A 12,861-nucleotide genomic window follows, 5' to 3' on the forward strand; every position below is an offset into this window, starting at 1 on the left:
TAGATACAGCAGAGACTTTTCATGTTTAATGGCGACCATCTTACACACATTCTGATTCTTTTGAATGCACACATGCCTATTTATAGAGGCCCATGAGCATGCCATTGACTGTTTTTGCATTAAAGACTCTTAAATTACAACAGCCATACAAGTCCCTTGTAAAATAAAATCAAACATTAGAGAAGGGTTTTCAAAAAGTTAAAGTCCTTAAGTAGAATTTTTCTGCAGTGAAAAATCAAAAGGAGAATCACACTTCTATATATAACTACTGCAATTTGATTTTTTCACTTTATTTCAAATCTGAGTACACAATAATAAGATGGACATTAATAACTGACTTACATTTTTAGAGTATTTATCTTTTATAGCACATTCACATTTAGTTTCTTAATTGCTCCTCAAATGGACCTTTGAGATTTTATTGGAGTAGACTCTTCGTCACTAAAATTCCTGAGGTAGATTCCTTATATACTTCTGTGTTTACTTGCTTATATTCTCACTCTCTCAATGTAATGCAAACTTCACGAGGCCAAGGGATGCCATTTGTCTCTGTCAGGACTATTTCCTCCTGGCATATAGTAAGTGGTCAATAAATATTCAGGTACAAATAAATAATAAATAATTTATTTGAAATAGTTCTATCTTCTGGGTAATGGAGTTTGGATTTTAAAAAATCTAAATGACTTTATTACTGAGCTATATAAAAGGCTTTCTTTTTAATTGAAGCATATTGTCCATAATCTATTTTGAAGTGGTGCAAGATTGTTGTTGTATCATTGCTAACTACTTTCTTGTGTATCATACCACCATGATTTTAGGGCTCGAGATATATCAGGCTTTTTGCCTCTACCCTAAGTGACGTAGACATTCATTTAATTCTGCTTGGTTCTATGAGTTTTCTGACAAAAAAAAATCAGTGACGATAATGTTAATTTTATTTCAGCAAACATCTATACTGAATACTCAATGTATGCTAGGTTTCATCATGATTACAAAACCCAAAGTGGATATAGTCCCAAAGCACAAGATCATGTAATCATATTTCCGAGGTATCAATACACAGGAACCCTCATTTTGTATCTGCTTCTGCTCTGTAATATTACGTGATAAGTTTAGGAATTAATAACTGTGTCAGCAATGTGTGTAAAGTATGAGAGAGGAGGTATAGAAATAAAGTGTCTCCTATTAATATTGTTAAGAGATTTTGTATGCAGACTGGATAATATCTAGCCTGGTGTTTATGGAAGAGTAGTTTTTTTTTTTATTGCATTTGATTCTCAATCATGTTTAGGGGACTGGGTTCTTTTTAGAGAGGAATTATTCTATGCCCATATGAGAGAAATGAAACAGAAACCTGAAGGAAAAAAAAAATATCTTCTCTAAGTTTTCTTGCTAGTTAGAGGAGCCAGAACCACACTTCATCTTTCTTAATCATCCATTCTACAAATTTCCTAGTGGGCCACAAACTCACAAGGATTTGTTACACAATGACAAGGTAGACAAGTAAGGCTTATATGCCTCTCTGTGTAATATTCCTGGTAATTTTCCAGAATAGGGCATTAGGGTCACTTACCTTCTTTCCTATTAAGCAGCTGTCTTATGTGAATCTGTCAACAACGAATCATATAAAAACAAAGAGTGGAGGCCAAGTTATGCAATGTGTGTGTAAGGGATGCGGACTTAGAAAAAACTGCCATAGACATAGTAGCCAATTTAAAAGATAATGAGGTATAATTGCTTGCTATTCTCAAATCTTGAGCTTTTACAGTTGCTCCAGGTATTAGTTTGGGTGGAGCAAAAGCACCAAGCCCGTAGAGAATGCAATGTCAACTCAGTTTTACTTGTTGTGAACTTGTCTTTGGCGCGGGCTTCCCTTGGGCTCCTTGTTTAGTTTCCAGAGCCAGGTCACTTGTGGCTCAGGCCTTCTCCTGTCCTGGCTTTCAGAATTTTTGTGATAGGTGACATTTGTGTGGACCTAAGCTATGAAGGCTCTTTATGCAGGCGCACTGTTACGGAACAAAGTGGCTAGAAGGACCTTCCCAACGTAGAAATCAAACTATGTCCTTTGAGTACTTAAACCTTCTACCATCTTCATATGGAAATTAGAATGAAACCCTAAATTGAAGTTTGCTAAGAGAGTAGAATTTAAATGTTCTCACCCCTCTCTCTCTCTGTGTATGAGATGATGGACATGTTGATTAGCTAGTTGAGAGGAATCCTTTCACGACGCAAATGTGTATTAAATCACAGCAATATATACTTTAGATAGCTTACAGTTTTATTTGTCAATGATACCTCAATAAGGCTGAAGAAAAAAAAAAAGAATACAATCCTCATACCAGAGCCTACAAGGACTTTGGTGACTTGGCAGTGGTCCCAGCCCCTCCCCGACAGCTCACAGGCTACTCTCTGGCCACACCGGGCTCTTTTTCTATCTTTTTTCTTTCTGGAAACTCTGCATTTGCTATCCCGCCTGCCTGACCACTTCTCTTCCACATCTTCACACGTCTGCCTCATTCTCATTGCTCAGGTCTTCACTCAAATGTTTTCCAATCGGGGACTTTTTCTTTGGCTACCCTCCTTAACGTCACACACTCACCCTACTCTGCTAGTCAACTTCTATCGCATTATGTAGTTATTTTCTTCATAGGGCTTATTATGATTTGAATTATCTTTTAAATTTACTTTTTATTTTCTTTCTTTGCTGAGTGAATATGAGTTCCAGAGGACTTTTAGACTCTCTTTTACTGCTCTTTTCCGAAGCCTAGAACAGTGTCTAGCACATACAGAGGTTCTGGATTTGGGTGTTGAGTAAATGAATAAAGAGCTCACATGGACACCTCTCATCAAGTATGTGGTTCTGCTTTCAAGCTCATTCCCAACAGTCAAAGGCCCTTCTGACTGTGGTAGATTTATAGTCAATAATTCTTGCCCACACTCATACCAGTATGATCATTATAGAGTCCATATTAATAAATGTGTTTACGGGTCATACACAGCGACCGGAAAAGCAATTATTATTATTATTATTATTATTATTATTATTATTATCACCAACATGTATTGAGCTCATGCCAAATTCTGGACTCAACACTTGTCTCACGTTTATTTCTAATCCTTACCACATCCCTGCAAAGTAAATGATAGAATCCACATTTTGCGGAATAGGAAAATAAGGCCACACATTAATTATATCCCAAACATATCTGCAGATTCCCATATTCCTCTCAGCATGTTTAGCAAGGCTTGTTAATAGCCCTCTACTCTGAGCAGATATTCTCTCTGGGACTGGGAACAAAAGAGGCTCTCTCTCAGGGAGGGATAGGAAATGAGAGTGGCCTCGGTGCCGCTGACCACATGGGGCTGTAGAGACACTGTCCCCATGCTCTGGGCCAGCCACCAAGGAAACTGAGCAGTGGGATGGGACGGGTGTGGGAATGATCCCATAACAACTAAGGGTTAATTAATTTCTTGTTTTGGGGGAAATACCCAAGAGTGCAGTTAAGCATGCCAGCTTCTTTGAGATCCTACCTATGCAATCCTATCTCCTTATTTGTTATAGTGAACACTTCTAGCAGAGCCCCATCTGCAAAAGAAATTTCCAGGGTCCCCCTGCCCCCCCAGCTCTTCACTCTACTGCACTTCACTCTGTGACAGTGCCGGCCCTCACTCCAAGCCAGTGCCCAGACCTGGCCCCTTCAGAGTTCAGAGGTGGGGCCAGCGGGGGAGGGGCAGCCAATTCGTGCCCTTGGCAGATGCCCGACATGGGGGGGGGGCTTTGTGGGAGGAAGGTGGGAGCTGGGGTGTGCCCAGCTGGAAGCCGCCCGTAATTTAACACTCGCAGATGGAGACTGAGGGTGATATGATACCCCCAGCTGTCTGCCCCTGCCGCCTTCAAGACCCCCTTCGGCTGCCTGGGACTTGGGATGCTTTAGGAAGGGCCTGGTGCGGGTGGGGGCAGCCTAATAAAGCAGCTGGTCTATTAGAAGATAAGCTTTGTGGAGAATCACACAGTCATTTCGAATCCCCCTAATCCCAAACTTTATTGCCCTAGATAATAAGCTTTGGTGGCGACGCTCCATTGAAATATGGAATTGTCTGCAGGCTGGAGGCACCTGCTGTGTCACTCAGCTCCAGGGCGGCAACTGCCTTGCACACAATTCAGGGGCAGGTGCACAGCTCCCGCCTGGGCTCCCGGAGGGAGGGAAGGGGGACTGTCAAGGGGGCCGGCCACGCTTGCATGAAGGGCTCCAAATACTCTCTGTGCCCAGGAGGCCTGGCTTAGGCCTGAGAATGTTCTCTCTGAGGCCTGTGGATTAAGCTGTTTGGGGAACTTGGGGAAGAAGGAGCAAGAGGGAGCAATTGTTTGTTGAGGACGCTGAGGCTTAGAGAAAGGACCAGCTCTGCCTGCAGACCCCCGTGATCAGTGGATGATCCGTCCTCTTCCTCCCTCCTGCAATTCCTCCTGCAGCTGTCTCTGAGGCCCACCTTGGCATGGACTGTTTCCTCTTCAGCCTCCTTCCCTACACGTCCACCTGGTGAGCTTCCCTGTCTCCTCCTCCACGATGCTGCCTGTGTGTCCACCAAGGAGATTTGTGTGTCTTCTCCTATGTGTCTCTCTAGCTCTTGATTCACATCAGCCATTGGAGCCCACGCAACAGTAATTAATCAAACAATCAATTAATTTCTTCTACGCCTGTCTCTTCCACTAAACTAGGATGTCCTTAAGGGCACGGATCATATCTGATTCATCCTGTCCCCAGAATCTTGGAGATGCTCAAAAGATTCACAAAAAGAAAGAAAAAAGAAGAAAAGAGGGAAGAGACAAAAAGAAAGGAAAAAAAAAAAAAACCCAAGAAGCAACCTACATGCACATAAAACAAATCCTATATGGCCACTGAGAGTAATGAAGCATATCTACACGTAGTCAAAAAGGATGAGAAGTTCAAAACCTATTGTTACGTGAAAATAATGCAGTGTCAAACAGCGTCTAGAATATTATGTTAAAAAAATAATGCTGATGGTAACGGTTGCCTTGGGAAAGTATACCTGGAAAGGGGTTAAAATAGGTAGAAGGGAGACTGACTTTACACTTTAAACCTTTTGTAAAACTGACATTTTTAGCATGTATGAATCTGACCTTTTTGAAAGGGTAGAAACAGCCTCACACGTGTAGAAAGACAGTTGTCGAATGCACAAATAAACCAGCCGTTCATGCTCAAGTCTGTCTTATTCCTCTTACTCATTGTCCAAACGTGATCTAGAAGAGTGGGATGTGTCCCCCCTCAAAGGCATTGGCAGCAGATTCAGTTCCCTGAGTGCCGAGCAATCCTTCAGGCTGGCACAGCAATGGGTCGGTTGCCGTCCATGAGCTAGAACGTTTCTTGGATGAAAGAAACCCAACTGGCATTTAAGGAACCTCTGAGGCATATTAGACCTGGCAGGAAACATCTTTAAAGAAACCTGTCAACTTTTCCCAATTGTTCTGACAATTCCCTCCTATTAACAAAATGTTAATATTCCAAAAATGTTCAAATTCTCTTGTATTAACATATTCTTTCTCGCTTCTCCCCTTCCTTCCCTCCTGTCCCCCCGCTCTCTCTCAACTATGGTTATTGATGCCCTTTCTGGAAGGTCTGCCCTTCCTCAGATGAACATGACCTAAATTATTTGGCTCCCGCTCTGATGGTGTATTGATTACTTCCCCATCCCCATAAACCACCTCTTGGCATCTCTCCAGGGGACTGCCTACACTAGATGAAATTAAGGGCAACCCTGGCTCTCAACAAGGCCTCACCAAGCAGTTGCTTTGGAGGAGTGATTCATGAGTTTAGTTAATGATCCTAATGGCCTCCAATAAGAACAACCCCTTCCTGCAGCATAGTCTTTGGGCTACACTGGATTTAGGGAACCTTCGTTAGGGTTGGGGATATTCTCCAACACTAGAGATCGAACAGGAGAACAAGAACAGCGTGTGTGGTCACCTGCAGAACTAAACTGAGAGCTCTGCTCAGGCGGAAATGGCTAATTCTCATCTTTGAAGATGGCATCCTGGGGACTTCCTATTCTCTGTGGGTTAATGTGGCAGCGAGAGTTCTTTTTGGTTCCCCTGCTAAGCTGTGCCAGCTTTTGCTTCTACGTTTTCATAAAATGTGTGGCTGTGGTTATGATTCTGACGTGCAGAAATTCAGGAACTCCCTGCTTCCTTTCCTCGGGTGGCATTTAGGCTTTAGAGAATTCCCAATCTGCTAATGAACAATTCGGGAATTCTTCATGGCTTCATTGAAGTATCCCATGGTAAACTTTGCCCCACAATGCTCCGTTTCTCTAGAAAATACCGTATTGCTTTCCCGTGACCTTGCTGCTGACTTTGATCACTTTGATCTGCCTCAAGGAGCCTCTGAGAGGCTAAGGCTGGTGATGTTGACTTTTCTGGGTAACTGACTTGGGTAGATAGGGCACCCTTAGTTTTAGGAACTTCACACTTAATCTTCTTCCGAAGGATAGGATTGTGTAACACAGTGGGAGTTTGGGGCATTGCAATAAATTTTAGTGGCCAAGTCCCCAGAGCTCCCAGGTCTATCAGCACACAAAATGTCCAACCCACTAAAAATCTTCATGTGCCCCAGGTCATCTACCTTTTAGGAAAAACATCCCAAATCATTGATATAAGTACAGAGGTTCACATTAAATATATTTTGTAAGCGTTGAATGTATCACTCTACGTGTTGAAATGCAGGTAACTAGTTGGCATGTTATGCCATTTGCAGACACTCAACTAAATATTTTGTAGTTTTGATTTTCTGCTTTTTAAAAAATTTACTGGAACAGTATTTTTTTCAGATCTCAAACACTGTCAGTCTAACAGCATGGGTGTCCTGTCTGTGTTGCCCAAAAGATAAAAGAGGCCCGAAACCATCCTTTGTTCCCTGGAGGATTTGATGGTAATGGAGGCAAGAATCTGGAGGGCATCATTTCCATTGATTTAACAGCGGCACCCTTTGGGGTGTTCCAGAGAAGTGTGTCAACCGAGGACCCTTCCATTGCTCTGTACTTCAAAGGAACACTGTTTCAGTTAGCCTTTGCTGTGTGACACCCCCCCCCCCCAATGTGGCTTAAAACAATTATTTTTCATGAGATTCTATGAATTAGCTCCAAGGTTTTTGCCTGGGTTCACTCAAGCAGCCACATTTGGCTGAAGGGTCAGCTGGGCTCAAAGATAGAGATGGTGGGCCTTCTGGCAGGTGTGGCAGTGGGTGCTGGTGGCAGTGGGTGCTGGCCATTGGCTGGGACGCCTCCCTTCTGCTGCATTTGGCCTCTCCTCTTCCAGTCGGCTAGATCAGCTTCTTTGTATGGTGGCCTCTGGGCAGCTTTCAAAGATGGTGGAAGTAGATGGGTCACAGTAAGTCACAGCCACAGTCTAGATTCAACGGGTGGAGGAACAGGCTCTCCTCCTGGACAGCGAAGGGTGCAAAATTACAGGGCAAAGGGGCCTGGACACTAGAACAGAAGGAATTCGCAGTCATTAAACAACATACCACAGCCATGGCACAGAAGGACTGCAGGTCCCAGAAGCTGGGGAGAGGAGAATGTCTGGAGTCTTCTCATGTGGTCATTGCATCCTTTCTCTTGGACTGTCCACACATCCTGCAGAGAGGCTGTAGCTCAGCCGTTAGGCTCCTCATGGAGGAAACGTGGGATGGGTGCTTAGCTTTATCAGTCAGGGGTGGAAGTATGGTGCCCAAAGACACAGCAGGTTAAGAGCAGGCTCTCAAATCAAAATGCTCGGTTTGAGCTCTGGCTCCACCACACACTAGCCATGATATGGAAACAAGAGACATAAACTCTCTAGGCTTTGGCTTCCTCCTCTGAAAAATGGGATGACGACTCAATCTTTTATTTATGTAGATATGTATGCTGTGTGTAGATTCAATGAGGAATGCCATTTTGCTTCAATATCTGGTATTTGTTAAGTCGTAAGTATTAGTTCTTGTTATTTTCCAAAGAGATAGAATTCAAATTAAGAAGAGGTGTCCGAAATAAATATCATCACACATACTTCTAGAATCTAAAAGAACAAAGAGGAATCCAACCTCCCCAGTTACCCTGACATCAAAACTCTCTTGTTGCGCTTGAATGTGGGGTAGCGACTAGCACGAAAAAGATGCACAAATTATAGTCAGACCAACCTGGGTTCTAATCCTGGCTCTGCCAGTTACTTACTGCGTAATCTTGAGCAAACTACTTACCTCTTTGGGTCTCAGTTTCCTCACCTGCAAAGGACGCTCAGCATATACAACTACAGTGGAGTAGATGTGAGAATTTAGGCAACACAGGGCGAAGCAGCTGGCACACAGTAGGTGTTTAAAATAGACTAGTTCTCTTCCCTTCGCTTTTTTGAATTTCTGATTTCCTGCTTGAGCCCCAATAACAAATTCAACAATATTTTTTGAGCGCTGCATGTAGAAGATGAGACTTGACTCTAACATTTTTTTTGTTTGATTTTTGGGGTCTTTGCCAGAGGCCACAAAAAAGAAGCAGCCTCTCTTCTCTTGCAATGTTAAATCTGTTTTTGTCCTATTGACAGTTGTCTCTGCTCTGTCCCTTTAAGGAAAAGACCCTGAATGAGCTGCTCACCCCATTAATGCTAAAGGCTGTGAGTTTTTCAGTTCTACTGAACTCTGCATGACCCTCGCAGACAATAATTGCTTTAACATAGGGTTAGGCAACAGCAACAAACTTGTCTAAAAATAAGCTGAGGCTTAAAATACAACTTAACCTGAGAGATTTAAGTAGGTAAAGAAGATGGCTTCTCTCTGGAATTGCTTCTTGATTAATCACCCCATCTGAGGCTGTTGGAAAAATGACAGTTTTCAAACAGGGCTTTAAATGTCTACCGTTCTACTTTTCCATACTGGCAGGAAGCCAGTCCCTGCAAGCCATTGGTTCTTAAAGGGGACGGGTTCCTTTGGATTTTCTGGAGCCGCAGCTCCAGTTGGGAGTAGAGAAGCTGATGGGAGTCCTCATGCTCTTCACTGAAGCTTTGTCCATTTTCAAGACAAACCAAACCCAAGGAGCAGCCATTGAGGCTGGAGGAGTGAAGCAGCAGGATCTGGGGATATTTTCAGCTGTGCTCAGGGCTCAGGTCAAATAAAGTTTCAGTGTGTCCACTAGCTTCTTTCCAGTCACATTATCCAGAATCTTGCATTCTACAATTGCCCCAGTATTTTATTGACTTGTCTCTAGTCAGCCTTCTGTCCTTCCTGCTGGCCTCTCAATCCTAGGGTTTTTCCCAGGCACCATCTTCTGAACATCCATGCTTTGAGTTTGGGAACCTTCAACTTGCAACCAATCTGGGGATCACCTCCTGTCCACAGCTGTTCCTCTGTCCCAAATGAATTATGAATCATTTGGGTTAGAATTGTGCTTCTCCACCATACCTACTGGGCACCCACAGCATCACTGAAAGTATACCAGTGGCCAGTCTCGTCTCCATGTCCTCGCTATCAGACAAGCTGATTCTGCCCTCACTTCACCGTGGACATAGTCTCTGTGGTCTTTAGGCAACTTTGGCTTTACCACTTAGGCCTAAAGCATGCCTCTGACTGTTGGGATTTTCAGACAAGCATTTCATCTTGGCCTTGGGTAAGAGATTTTTCTTTCCTAAGAGAGATTTCTTAGCTTGAAACCAGATAAGCTCTGTACAGGGATGGGTTGGCTTAGTGGTTATCACATTGTATTCTTCATCCTAAACCTAGAGTTCTGCAACAGGGTCTCTAGGGCTCTCTCTCTTGGTTTCAACTAGAGTGGTTCTACTCTGACCCGTCTGGTATACTCTATTGGAGAAGTTCCACCTAAGATTGCCCCTTTTGCCTGCAGCATTCAAAGGTATTTGCATAACTTCCTCTTTCTCTTCCTTTGTGTCTATGCTTCAATTGTCCTCCACAACCACCCCATGTAGAATGGCAACACAACCTTCCCTAGTTTCATACTTCTTTACCATAATACCTGACATACTATATAGTTATTATTTATGGTGATTCATATTCCCATGAGTTTATGTTTAGTGTTTCGTCCCCTGCACCTGAAATAATGTGGATAAATAGGAAGAGTATGTTTGTTCAATAAATGAATAAATTATACTTACAGAAAGAGTCCCAGGACTCTAGGGTGTTATGTCTTATTTATTAGAAGTCAAAATGACTTCTTGCTGGCATCATATTCTAGTTTATTCTATTCCAAAAATTAATATATAGTCAATTTGACTTTTTATAGGGGGTGGAGGAACGTGGCTTTTTGAGTTTTAAGACACGCGTAGATTTGTGTAACAACCACCACCATCACAGTCAGGGTACAAAATGGTTGCTTCATCTCCTCCCACCCCCAAACTTCCCCATGCTGCCCAACTGAATTCATATATTACCCTCCAACCCTGGCAAACATTGTTCACTATAGTTTCGTCTTTTTGAAGATATTATATAAATGGGATCATACAAGATATAACATTTTCAGACTGTCTTTAATGCTTGAAATTCATCCATGTTGTGGGTATTAAGTTTCTTCTTCTTCATTGCTAAGCAATATTCCACTATATGGATATACTACAGTTTGTCTATGCATTCACCCACCAAAGGACATTTGAGTTGTTTCTAGTGGCTGGTGATTATGAAAGGAGACGGTATAAGCATGTGTGTACAGGTTTCTGTGTAAACCTAAGTTATCAGAGATCTAGTGTAAATACCCAGGAGTGAGACTGCTAGGCCTTATGATCAATGCATATTTAATTTCATAGGAAACAACAAATTATTTTCCAAGTCACTGTACCATTTTGCATTCCTAGTCATAATTCATTAGAATTCTAGTTGCTCTATATTCTCATTAACACTTGGAATTCTCAGATTCCCCCCTTCCTTTTCTTCTTCCTTCCTTCCTTCTTCCAACTTTCCTTCCTCCTTCCCTCCCTTTGTCATTTAATGGTAGCAGTGGTAATACGTGGTGGTTTTAATTTGCAGGCACAAATTATTTGTATCTCATTTCCCTAATGGCTAATGATGTTGAACATCTTTTCTTGTGCTTATATGGCATCCACATCTCCTCTTTGGTAAAGTGTCTATTTAAGTCTTTTACCATTTTCAGTGTGATTGAATTTTAAGACTTTAAAAAAATATATTCTAGCTTATAAGACATAATGTGATTTGCACGTATTTTCTTGCAGCCTGTAACTTGTCTTTTCATTTTAACAGAGCAAAAGTTTCTTAATAAAGTAAAACTTACCTTCTTTTCTTTATCTATTATGCTTTTGAGGTCATATCTAAGAACTCTGCATAATTCCAGGTCACAAAATATTTTCTATTTTCTTCTGAAAGCTTCACATATGTCTTACAATTAGATGAATGATTCGAGTTAATTTTTATACAATCTATGAGGTTTAGGTCTAGGTATATTTATTTTTGCATTATATTTTATTTTGCAAGTTTAGTTGTTCTAACTCTATTTGTTGAAAAGACCTGTGTCTCTTCATTGAATTGCCTTTGCACTTGAAAAAAAAAATTGGTCATACCATACGGTACTATTTTGAACTTTCTATTCTATTCCATTGGAGTAATATCTATCCCTTCACCAGAACCACACTGTCTTGATTAATGTTAACACTATAGCAACTGTTAAATTCAAATAGGAGGAGTTCTACAACTTTGTTACAGACTAATTTTCTAACTGCTGTCATCTTGTGCTACAAAAGGAGAAAGTAAAGAGAAAAATCTTTTATTGAGCACTGTCTAGGTGATAGACAGTTGACTATGGAAATTTACTGTATTTAATTTTTTAAACAATACATTTCAGGTGGGTATTATTTACTATTTCTGAAGATAAGAACTGAACCTCAGGGAATTTTAATAACATACCCAAGGCTATGTAGTTAATATGAGGCTGAACCAGGACTTAACCTCAGGTCAGACTGACCCTCAAGCTCCCAACCTTTCTACTAACAATAGTTCATGTCAACTCTTCTGGATTCTGGAGGTATGGAATATGCCTGAGAATACCTTAGATCCTCTGCTGGATTTAATGTCAAAAGAATTTCAAAAGAAATCATTTATGTTAAAAAAAAAATCCTCTGTGATTTCCCAAAAGTTATTTTGTTCTCATGGTTGAGATGCAAACATATTATTTATACAGTCTGAACAGAAGGTTTAGTTTGGCCTCTTGGAAAACAGTGCCAAGTTAATAATCTAAGAGTAGATGGTCACACTGGCTACAGGAAGATAAATAATCAAGGATTCTAAGTCTTTAATTTAATATAACTTATTCTCATTAATTAAATGCCAATTACCTGCTTGTCTTTCCTGGGAACTGGCCTTTGCAATTAATCTTTTCAGAAACGTTGTACACACATGCTCACAGAGGTATTAATATCACTCTCAAGATTTACAGGCACTGGACTCTTTGGCTTAAACCATCCTCAAACACTCTACACTGTAACCGCAGATAATCGTCATAAATTTCCTGATCTTTGACCTAACTGGTTCTTAAATTTCCATTCCCTAAACGGCTTGAGGAGTTCATATTTATCATACTGAGACGCTTACTTCTAAGGATCAACGCATTCCAGCAAGGCTTAGATTTCAGATCTCTGACCCATCTTCCTACTTGGGGTTTTTGCGAGTCACAACAGATAAGACCCCTTGGGGACTAACAGAGTACTCTGTCCTCTGACTCCCCTGAGCAAAATCATTCACTCACAGACAATATAACCTTGCAAAATACCTGGAGCAATTTGACCCCTTAGAAGCCTTTTGAATGCCCTACCTGTACTGATTTAAGCATTCGATGGCAGCACATACCCACTGCTGAGAATATTCC

This window comes from Canis aureus, chromosome 21 (assembly GCF_053574225.1).
Source record: "Canis aureus isolate CA01 chromosome 21, VMU_Caureus_v.1.0, whole genome shotgun sequence".
Classification (NCBI taxonomy): Eukaryota; Metazoa; Chordata; class Mammalia; order Carnivora; family Canidae; genus Canis; species Canis aureus.